Source organism: Pristis pectinata, chromosome 9 (genome assembly GCF_009764475.1).
Source record: "Pristis pectinata isolate sPriPec2 chromosome 9, sPriPec2.1.pri, whole genome shotgun sequence".
Taxonomy (NCBI): Eukaryota; Metazoa; Chordata; class Chondrichthyes; order Rhinopristiformes; family Pristidae; genus Pristis; species Pristis pectinata.
The window spans coordinates 53,110,229-53,122,652 of NC_067413.1; the positions used below are offsets into that span (position 1 = coordinate 53,110,229).

Sequence of the window (12,424 nt, forward strand, 5' to 3'; positions counted from 1 at the left end):
TTCCTCTTAGGTTTCAAGGAAAGCTTAGAAAAGAACTAGAAAAAGGAGTGGTAACTTGATGATGCTCCTGCTTACTGAGTAGCTTGCATATTTGTAATCTTGTGCAAAGAAGGAAAGGCTTATACTCATGCAGCATTAAACAATTTGGGAAATCTGATTTGTCATTTCTGATGGTACAATGGATTTTAATATTCCAAAATACTGCATAAGATCAACAATTCAACAGTTCTATCATCTGTTTTTTTAAAGAGATATCAGTATTAATTGTTCTGCTTTTTGTCTGCGCTTCAGCAAGCAGGTGGTTTTATCCTGGTTGTGGTTTAATCCAATTCCCCCTTCACTGAATTCAGTTTGGTAGGCTCCAGAATTAGATAGTCACATTACTGAGCATGTCTGGTGCAGAGCTGAGAGGTGATGCAGTTGGAGAAGTGGTGAATGTCAAGGCCTTGGGCAAGTTGTGAAATGAGAGATGAAGTAATGTGTGCATCAGCATTGCGAGTAAGTAGCTGTAAATGTTGGTGTATGTTTGGAAAACAGCAGTGATGTGGTTGCTATCTTCCATTGTAGATAATGCACTGAGTTAATGTATTATTGACATGTAAGTGATTGTTAACAATTGTGTGGCAAGTGATGTTAAGAGCTCAAGTAAAAGCAGTGACATGAGTCAGGCAGGAATATTTGTGCTCTAGGATTTTGAACAGTGCAGTACAATGTAATGGATGGTGAACTCGTTCTGTTTCAAGTAATCCATTGCACTGCTGCAGTACAACATTGTGTCCACTGCTAGAAGGTGTGTAAGCTGCTACAGATGACAACTAATACTGAGTGATTAGAATTGACGGTTTTAATTAGATAGCTGTCATTGAATGAAATATGTAGACAGTGTATCTCAAAGCTCCCGGATGAAGTGAAAATTCTGTTATCATATACCAACAAAATATTTGTTGTGAACCCATTCAATAAAGTATACATTGTACAGAAATTAACTCTGAGCACCATAGCAGAATTTCTTGACAGGATTTATTTATTATTTGACACAAAATATTCAATGAAGATTATAATTGAAACAAAATGATTTCCAATATTTTAGCATTGCAATTTTATATCACATCTAGCCATTAAGATATTAAAAATCAACTGAAAATATTTTGTCCTCCAGATTGCATCCAGTACCTTTAGCATACTAACCACTACAATACTGCAAAAGCATTGAAGCTATTTATTAAATTGAAAACAGTACTTCTAGTTTTCTCCCAAAATTTACATAAAGATAACAGATCACACAACTATTTTTAAAGGTAGTAACTTGTATGTTAAGAATTTTCAGTTCAGCCAGTGATTAGATAACTGATGAAATTGTCATTTTACAAATGAAAATCTCAGATATGCTCATGTTGTCAATGAAATTTGAGCAGATCTTACTGACTGGTATAATCATGATTTTTTTTCTGTATAGGTATATACCTGTCAATAGAATTGATAGTGATGCTTTATTTGTTTGCCAAAGGCTTTATAAATTTGAGGGGGGAGAGAGCGATAAGTAATTCTAATACCACGCTTGTTTGTGACGTTGCAGCCCCTCTTCTATTTAGACTCCTTTTTTGTGCAATTTTTCCCATTCAGTTACTGAGAGGTGTGAATCCTGCCTCAGTAGCATTCCTTGGCTGCTGGTAAACCTCCTGTGACTTCCTAAAGTGGCCATAATAGATGCGTAAGTCTGAAATGTGAATGTTGGCAAACTGGTTAAATCATTGAACATCACAGAAAAACATTTCTTTGTTCAACTGCTCCTTTTGTAGGCCACAAAGATTATCGGATAGCAGTCAGCAGAAGATTGCTCTTCCTTTTTATGGACTCCAAGTTTAATAGTATCACAAAGTGATTTAAAAAAAAATTAAAACATAAACAAATACTTGAGTTTTATGAGTGGTAGCATAGTGACATCATGCCAAAACATTATCAACCACAGACAACAAGTTACATAATTTTGTTAAGCTAAATATTGAAAATGTAGTGCATATTTAATTTCAAAATTATTTTCTATGCATTTTTCAATATACTTAAATTTGGACCAGGAGTGTTTCTTTTATTGGATGAACTTGTATTTGAAATATTTGTATGCTCTGTTGACTAAATAGTGAAGTGGAATAATGTAAATATGCAGAGCAACTTGTTGGTTCAGAACTTAAATTATAATGACAACAAATGGCCAGAGCTCCCAGGTATTACTTTGTAAAACTTCATTGTTTGTAAATGCTATCATCACAGAATCAGTGATTTGACATGCACTACTTATGCTTTCAAACAAACCATAAGTTTTTTTTATCAGGAATAGCTGAGTTTTTAGTGACACACGAAACCATTGTTATTGCAGAACATCTCCCCATTCTGACTTGGAAAAAAATTAACAAGTGGATGTTTTAAAATTGTAACTCAATTTTTTTAAGTTTTGTATGAAATTTCAACAACTGCCTCTCATGTTGTATGCAGTGTACCTTTACTTTCTCAGTATAAGGATCAAAATGTGAATTGTAGTCCTTGCTTTTCACTTCAGCTTTGGAGTCAGAGAATTTCTCGATGTGATTAGCTCATTAACATGCCTCATTTCCATTACTTCTAGTCCTTGTATCACCTTTGAAAGGGATCCTGTTCCTTAGCTGCCCAACGTGATATCCAGGCCATTAGTTCTTTGAGGTTTTAATTCTATTTATTTATACTGAGAGCTTTTCAAAGAATGACCAATTGCATTCAATTAATTACCAGCGTGCTCTTGACCAATTCACATTTCTTGCAGAAATGACTATGTTTTGGATAATTTTTACTACCACTTTTATGAACAGTCTTGTTAGTACCCAATGTGTTTATTAAAACTGGAGAATGAATTAAGAAGAACAAAATGGTTCCAAAGACCCTGTCTGATTTATTTCCTTTGTTTTGTTTTTATTAATCTATTCCTGTCCTATATGGGCACAGCTTTGACCTTTCCCTTTCAAAATTGTTAGGTCCTATTTTACATCTCTTATTAATTCATAATACAATAGTTTAGTGTGATGTCGTTTTAGTGCAATAGCAAGCTTGAAGCCAGTTAAACATAGTAGCAAGAAACTACTGAATATCTTGGTTTCCTTTAATAGACCTGACCCAGTTAATTGATTTTAAGTCAAGGCAAAATTGATACTGATACAGCAGTTGCCTAAGCTCAGGTTTAAAGCATAAAGTGACATTGAGTAGATGGAGATTTAATCTGCATTCAATCTGCTCTGTATTTGAAATAGGAATCCCATGTATTGGTGGTGAATGACAGAAGAAGGAAAATATCCAGTGTAGATTCATATGAATTTGTACTGGAGAAGGAAGCCATTAACTTATTGTGTTTATACTGGCCAAAAACTGACCTTAAATTAATCCTACTTCCCAACAATCAGTCTGTAAACTTAGGGCTCTTCAAATGGCCATCCAGGTACAAAAGGAAGATTAACCAGCAAACGAATAGATGTCTCAGCAATAAACATGGAAGAAACAAGCCACAGCTCTCCTGCTTCAATGTGAGGTATCTGTGCTATCTGTAAACCTTGAACCCTCAAAATTGTTGCATGCAAATAAAGCCAATGTGTGTGCTGCTGGCCATTTGATCATTCTGCTTGCATAAAGGCCTTTATGTATATGCATTATGGTTGGAGAAGCTGGTATGATTCTGTAGAAGGGTGCTGGACATTGGTTGCTGAATGCACAGAAGTGTTGCACAATGCAAAATAATTTTTGATCCAGTGAATCATTGCTTTTTGAAATGCCTATTAGAACATAGAACATTACAGCACAGTACAGGCCCTTTGGCCCACGATGTTGTGCTGACATTTTATCCTGCTCTAAGATCTATTGTTTCTATTAAAAGTGTAATTGTCTCCGAGAACACGTCTATTTACACTTTTTGCTTCTAATCATGCACATTAATATACATCTTGTACAGTGCATTACTGAACCACTTATATATTATGTTGAAGCAAATCTAATGCATGGATATTATGTTTTTCATCTTCCTAAATTACAATTTGCCAAATGCATGTAAATGAGGTAAAAATTTCATCTTCATTTGGTTGCTTGGTTCAGTTGGAGAAAGAAAAGAGTAATTATTGAATAACTTTAGTGACTGGAAGCTATATACTGTGAATGTAGGGTCCTCAGTTATGACGCTTGAAGATTATGCCAAAGTTGTCAGCGTAGTTCTTGGTGTGAGAGGAAGTTGTAAGCTGCAGGAAGGCTTCAGTTGACAGGGCATGCAAGTGACAAATGGAATTCAATAGAGAAATGTAAGATATGATTTCTTTATTAGTCACATGCACATCGAAACACACAGTGAAATGCATCTTTTGCGTAGAATGTTCTGGGGGTAGCCCACAAGTGTCGCCACGCTTCCGGCACCAACATAGCATGCTCACAACTTCCTAACCCGCACGTCTTTGGAATGTGGGAAGAAACCGGTGCACCTGGAGGAAACCCACACAGACACGGGGAGAATGTACAAACTCCTTACAGACGGTGGCTGGCATTGAACCTGGGTCTTTGGTGCTGCAATAGCATTACACTAACCAGTACACTATCACTTATGTTTGAGAAGAGCAAATAAAATAGGGGAATGCATAATGAATGATAAGGTACTAAAAAGTAGAGAATTAGGGGATCTTGGATTATATGTCCACAAATTACTGGAGGTAGCAGACTAGGTGTTTAAGAAGGCAATATAGGAAACTTGGTTTGATAGATGTAACCTAGAACAGAGGAACAAGTAAGTTGTGTTGTAATAGTAAAAACACAAGTCAGGCCACAGGTTGAAAGCTGTACACAATTTACCAAAGTCAAAGAATGATCTGATAGCACCGGAGAGGGTGCAGGGGTGATTTTCAGATGTCCAGAGCCAGAGAATTAGAGTGACAAGGGGAGATGGTCTCTGCTGGGATTATTTTTGTTGGCAACAAAGGCGATGTGAGTTTTAATTGGTGTGTAACTTAGAAGCCAGGAAGGGGTGAACAGGAAAGAACAAATGCTGGGGAAAAAAAACATCAGTGTTGTGAAATTGAAAATGAACTTAACCCTCAATCGAGCAAAATTCATCCATTCTATATCTAGCAGCACCCAGCGGGAACTTTGACCTCTGACCTCTGAAATTCCAGTTGTTAAATCTAGAAATGTTGGTTCTGACATTAAACTCCCCCCCCCACCCCCAAAAGTGCACAATGCCCAGTTTTCAACTTGAGTGCAATTTTCAAACTCACTTTTCCAAAATGTGACAATACTTGTGTACTCATTCACTAACTGACCATTACTAACCCTGTTTTCGATGAAACTATGTCATTTAAAGGGCCAATGCTCAAACTGCATTCTTTGTCCTCACTGAGATCTGTGACCTCAAATGCAATCTCCGAGATGTGCTGAACTGCGGAGTTGAGGTCAAGGTCACTCTTGGATTCCTAGCCTGGGGATCATTCCAAGCTTCTACTGAATCTGCCACATATCACTTTGCTTCTCACCACTGTACTTGTGATGTCACCACAGTTCCATAGTCACAAAGCAGAGACTTCATCTACTTCATACTTAGCCCAGAGGAGCAGTGTGGTATGGGCATTTGATCATACTGCTGACTTCTCCAAAGTGTAAGTATTCATAGTCTGCATCCACGCCCTCACAAAGATCTTACTGGGAACCTTCTGACAGGAGTCCATTGGAGGTTTTCCATGGTCCCCATGCATAAAGAAAATGCCTCATGTGGGCTCTTCACCATTCTGTCCAGGACCCTCTGATCTCCTGGCAGGGGTTTCAGTATTCCACTTGGAAACTCAAAACTGCTGCTCTGTGGACTGAGCAAATAAAGATTTTGGTTTTTATGCAAGCAGCATTATGGTGACTCACAATTCTATTTTAAAGCCATTAAAAGAGCATAAGGCAATTTCTAGCTCATGAAGTGAATGCAAGAGGACTGGGGAGTCAGGGTTAAAATGTACTCTGAAGAAATTCTAACCGTGTCATGACTTTCATGCAAAAAGAAAAACAATTATAGAAACACACAATATTGTTGTATTGTGTGCATGTTGCAATCCACTTCCAGATCTTTGCTGTGGGTTGGAGCTGAGGGTGTGCAAGCCCATCCCACAGTAGTCTATTCAGGTTAGCTGTGCCATTACTTCTGACCAATAAGGAATTGAATGGACCATATTCCAACTAAAAAATAACAACGCCTCAGGAACAGTTGAAACTGCTCCTAAAATCCTCAAATTTGTTGGTGAGGAGCTTCAGCCATAAATCCCCAGTTTAATCGTCCACATCTGGGAAAAGGATTATGTTCTAGGGAGATGTCCTAATAGTGATCACAGGAAGGGAGTTAAGTCTGACTGTAGTAACTACAGAGGGGTACCCCTGTTGTCTGCCACAGCCATCACTAGGGTCCTTCTTAACTTCCTCCACCCAGTGTTTGGAGAGATGCTCCCAGAATCACAGTATGGATTCATCAATGTGATCATCACTGCACAATAACTCCAAGAAAAAATGTAAGAAACAGCACTATGTTTTTCAACCTCTCAAAAGCCTTTGACTTTAGTTGGAATGGACTGTGGAGTACTTTCCTGCAAATATTGCTGCCCACGGAAATTCATCTCCATTTTGTTTGCTCTGTGCCATGAACCTACCTGATGAGTCTACAACAGAACCAATCTCAGTGAAAACTGGTGTGAAGCAAGGCTGTGTCATTACCCAAAGGTGTCTTTCAATCTTTCTCACCTCAGGGTTGCACTTCACCTCTAACTAATTCCTCACAGGAGAGGAGCTAATCTTCAGAACTGATGGGATTCAAGCTATGGCAACCACACTACAGAAATTGAAGTCACCCGAACCTCAGTCAAGCTGCAGTATGCAGATGACATTTGTGTTTGCCCATGCTCAGTCACGGAAGCATACAAGAGAATGGACCATGCACTCAATATCTATAAGACCAAGGTCCTCCACCAAACTGCCCTTGTTGCACCACAATGCCCTCCAACAATAAAGGTGCATAGCAAGTGCCAGGAAAGCATGGACAACTTCCCATATCTTCGGAGCCACCTCTCAGCTAAGGCAGACATCAGTGATGAAATTCACCAATGTGCTAGCACAGTCTTTGGTTATTGGAGGAAAAATTATTTGAGGATTGAGGCCTTAAACTGAGCACAAACCTCCATGGCCTACTGGGCGGCAGTGATCCCTACTTTTCTTGTGATTCTGAAACCTGCAGATAGCTTGTATCACAGAAGATACCATCATTGCTGTCTCTGCAAAATCCTCCAAATTCACTGAAAGGATAAGTGAACCAGCACAAGTATCCTCCCAGGTCAGTGACCCAGCATTGAAGCCCTAGTTACATTCAGTGACATTGGACAGGGTGTCCTGAAACAGACACACTTCCCATGACAGAACTTGGAACAGAAATTACCAGGAAGACAGGAAAAGACTCAAGGGTATGCTTAAGACCTCCTTGGAAATAATGCTGCATCTTCACTGATTCCTGGGAATCTCTAGTGGCACAGATGTGGCACTGATGTAGAGCTGTTATGTCACAGCTCCACAGACCTGAGTTCAAACTGAGCTCATGCTGTCTGTGTGGAGTTTGCATGTTCTCCCTGTGACTGCAAGGGTTTCCTCCAGATGCTCAGCTTTCCCCCCACGTCCCAAAAACATGTAGGTTGGCAGGTTTTTGACAAACCATGGGAAATTGTTCATAGTGTGCAGATGAGTGGGGGTTGGGGGAGCCGATGGAAGGATGGGGAGAGTAAAATGGATGAGGATAGGACTAGTGTAAAAATGGATGTTCGATGGTCAGCGTGGACTTGAGTTGTTGAAGGGAAAATTTCTCTGCTGTGTCCCTCTATGACTATGACTTCATGTCTGCTGAAAATGGGGACGGAGCATTTGGGTTAATACTGAGGACCTCGAGCACCAGAAGCCTTGTGTAAATGGTGAAAGAAACTTGCCACTTCACAAGCTACCCATCAGCAGTCATCTGCCCCAACAGTGGAACAGGTTTGCAGTTCCTGCATTGGTCTCATTATTCACTTTGGAACTCACAAAAGCTGGAGAGGAAACAAATCTCATTCTCCATCCCAAGGGACTGCCTAAAGAGACTCCACCTCTGAAGTTTGGTTCCATTAACAATGAAAGTGCAGTACCATGCAAATAGAACCATTATATTACATGTTAATCCTACAGAGCAGCTCAAAAACCTGAAAGTTTATTGATCTAAAATATTAATCCTAGCTACCACTCTCCTCAGAAACTGGCAGTGTATGGCATTTTCTGTTTCAATTTTAGCTCTAAAAGGAGCTTTATCATGAATAAAATGATGGTGATTATTTTTCTGTTTGGTTCTCCTGATGATGACTTATTTCAGTGCTAGATTTTGTTCAAATCTGTCAGTCTACATGGGTTTAAAGGATAACATTTTTGCTTTATGTACACAATACTTTTTAAATTAAAAACAAACTGCTGGAGGAACTCAGAGGGTCGGGCAGCATCTGTGGAGGCAGCAGGACATTTGGGTCGAGATTCTGCTTCACCTTCTGTGAGATGCTCTCTCGCCCTCTATGATTTCTACTGCTCTTCAACCTGACCTGAAACATCAACAATTCTTTTTCCCACAATCTGCTGGAGGAATTCAGTGGCTGCTCAGCCCACTGAGCTCCTCCAGCAGATTTTAATTTAATTCTGAAGTCTGGTTGATCTTCGAACTATAATTGCACCACAAACATTTTGTGTTGTGAAATGGAAACCATTTCTGCTGATCAACTAAATCCAATGATACAATCCAGTCAATTAATTAATAATCATTTCTTTTAAAATGTGGTAACTGTTGGCAGCTAAACTTTCAGCACCATGGAAATCCTTGGGTTACTGTGTTTACCACAAATGTTATTCCTCTCTCTCTACAGCAAACTATTCGTTTATTATTGTCACTTGTTCCGAGGTACAGTGAAAAACTTGTCTTGCATACCGTTCATATGGATCAATTCATTACACAGTGCATTGAGGTAGTACAGGGTAAAAACAATAACAGAATACAGAGTAAAGTGTCACAGCTACAGGGAAGTGCATTGCAGGTCAATGATAAGGTTGTAAGGTCAACCAATTGACAGGACCTGCAGCGATCACTTGAATTCTCAGGTCAATGAACAGGTTGCTAACATAAATGAAACCAAAGCCCCAAGATAGTCAGACCCTTCATGAGAGGTGAGCATAGAAGGCGAAAAATTAGGGTGAGTTTGGACAATTCAACCATAAAAATGTCCATGTCAGAGTATTTGCAGACAACACCACATAAACCAATGAAATAAAACAAAAAGTGCTGGAGGTACCTCGCAAGTCAGGCAGTATCAATGGAGAGAACATTGACGTTAACATTGCAGATCAATGGCCATTCATCAAAACTGTAAAAGGAGGGAGAGAACGGAAGGAATGTCCATCATGTGTGTTCTCCAGATGACATGGTAGCCTTTGGTACAGTCTGGGAGAGAAATAAGTGCCGGTTAATTACGGTTGATCTGTCTGAAGGAATGTAACAAGAGGAAGATAAATGCAGTTAGAGGGAAAGAATCATGCTGGAACTGAGATGTAGGATACAACAATTACTCAGTATCTTTTATTTAAAATTCACGTTGAGAAAGAAAACCTGAGTTAATGTTACAGGGGGATGACCTTACATCAGAGCTGACCTGTTCTGAAGTAAACAGGAAATTATGGTGATCAGAAATTGTTGAATTCAGTATTGAGTGTGATGTGCCGAGACAGAAGATGGAAGTGCTGCTGCTCAAGCTTGAATTGGATTTTGAACAGTGCAAGAGGCCAAACACTGAGAGGTGGGAGTGAGATGGAGGAGTAAAATGACAGGCAACTGGAACTTGGGGTCACCCTGGTGGGCCATTAGTCAATGAATTAGGTAATTGTCTGCTGTACAGCAAACTGTCAACGTGCTCAGAAAACAGTTTAAAGTGTGGTGCAAGTAGAGCTTATAACATAAATTAAAGCAACTTCTCCCAATAAAAAGCAGAGTAATTTCTCCAGAAAAGTGCATTGAGTGGAAATTGGTTGATAACAAACTCTGTGTTTAAACAAAAAAATCATTCAATGTCAATTACTACAGTGTGGTCACTAGGATTGATTGACAGCAGTTACCCAATAAGTTCCATTCTGACTAGCAATAGTGTTGTCACTATTTTCTGCTTTTTGTTCAATCACCAGTGATTTAAGCTGCATTAAATGATAGTTGTCTAATTGTCTATCATCATGTCATTTGTTACTGCAAAAGTTACTTTTTGGTGCTTGAAAGAATTGCAATGGTTTGGAATCTGTTGTGATAAATCATGGCGAGTCTATCAGCATTTGTTGTGATCATGAGGGAAACTTGTTAAGCACTGTTAATTCACTGTTAAGCATATGTTAGTTTTAAAGCTGCTGTTAGGAATGTCCTGCTCATCCACAACATGTGTGTTTTGCAATTTTACCAAAGTCAGAGTCAGAACGTTGCACAGCACAAAAATGGGCCCTTCAGCTGAACTCATCCATGCTGACCACGATGCCTATTCCATTCGCCTGTATTAAGCCTGTATCCCTCTATTCTTTTCCTATCCATGTGCTTGTCCAAATGCCTTTTAAACATTGTAATTATATCTGCCTCTACCATTTCGTCTGGCAGTTCATTCCATATAATCACCACCCTGAGCATGGAAAAACTTGCCCCTCAGATCTCTAAATTTTCTCCACTCTCACCTTAAACTTCTGCCCTCCGGTTTTAGACGCCCTAGGAGAAATACTGTGACTATCAACCCTATCTATGCCCCTCATATTTTATAACCTCTATAAGGTCGCCCCTCAGCCTCCTATAGTGTGAATAAACCCAGTCTATCCAATCTCTCTTTATAACTACAACCCTCCATTCCAGGCAACATCCTGGTGAAGATGCAAGAGATTGCTGTTGCTCCAGATTCCAACATCTGCAATCTGCTGGAGGAACTTAACAGGACAAGCTGCATCTGTGGGAGGAAAGGAATTGTCAGTGTTTCCAGTCAAAATATTTGAAAGTGGTGAGGCAAGGTGCTGAGTTTAAAGAGAGGAAGGGGAGTGGTGAGACAGGAGCCCCAGGTGATTGGTGGACTGAGGAGGAGTGTAAGATGACAGGCAGGTTATGCCAGGTAGTGGAGGGGAGGGGGGTGAAGTGATAGGTGAATGATATATGACGGCATAGAGGGAAAAAAAATTGAGAGGTAGATGGAGTGGGGAGGGGAGGAGTGTGAATGTTGGAGACAGCTGCTGGAGGGAGATCAATAGTAACACAAAAGACTATCAGTGCTGGATTCCGATAAGTAACGGAGGTGAGAATGGGAACCATTGGGGGAGAGGTGAATGGGAGTTAGAACCAGAACCAGATTGGGGGGGGGGGTCGGGGAACGGGTGGAGGAACCTGTGGATGAACTGTGTGTGTAGTGGGTGGATGGGGAGGGGGATGAAGATGGGGGCTGGGGGTGTATGAGGGAAAGGGGACAAAAATGGGAGGACCAGAGGAGGATCATAAGGAGACAGTGAGGGGAATGATAAAGGAGGTTGGGGGGGTGTGGGGGGGACAACCCACCAGAGAGGGGAGCTGCCTAAAATTGGAAAACTCTCTGTTTATACCATTAGGTTGTGACTATGCAGGTGGAATATGTATTGTTCCTCCGGTTTGCATTGGGTCTCACCCTGGCAGTAGAGAAAGCCGAGGATGGATAGGTCAGTATGGGAGTGGGAAGGGCAATTAAAACGACATGCGGCCAGGAGCTCAGGATGACCATTGCGGACCAAGCATAGGGGCTCTGTGAAACGATTGTCCAGTCTGCCTTTGGTTTCCTCTGTGTAGAGGAGGCCGCATCAAGAGCACCAAATGCCTTGCCTGCAAGGGCTGTTTAGCTCCCTGAAGGGGAAGATGTGGCTGGTAGTGGGAGCTCAGTGCAGCTGGCAGAAATGACAAAGGATGATGTGCTAGATGTGGAGGCTCATAGAGTGAAAGGTGAGGACTTGGAACAATATCTGTTCTGTCTGGAGGGAGGCAGGGTGAGAGCAGAAGTGCAAGAAACAGAGGAGATACAAGAGCAGGTTTAATTAACCACAGCAGAATGGAAGCTAGGCTTTTTGAAAAAGGAGAACATTTCCTCCGATGACCTGGAATGGAAAGGCTCATCTTAAGAGCAGATGCGGTAGATGACAGAGAAACTAGGAGAAAGGGATGGCATCCTTACAAGAGATGGTGAGAAGAAGTGTAGTCTAGGTAGCGGTGGGAGTCAGAGGGTTTATAGTAAATATCATCGGATGGTTTGTCTCCTAAGATGGAGACAGAGAGATCTAGAAAAAGGAAAGAAGCGTCAAAAATGATATGTGG

General features: G+C 40.5%; 1 protein-coding gene across 2 annotated transcripts in view; it reads left to right on the forward strand.

Annotated features, from left to right (window-relative positions):
- The first annotated feature begins 398 nt into the window (after positions 1-398).
- oxr1a (oxidation resistance 1a) overlaps positions 399-12,424 on the forward strand; it is a 387,780-nt gene continuing 375,754 nt past the window's right edge. For both annotated transcript variants that reach the window (XM_052023890.1, XM_052023892.1), the window contains exon 1: positions 399-498. The gene's annotated coding sequence lies outside the window, so the exon portion shown is untranslated. The remainder of the gene's footprint in view (positions 499-12,424) is intronic.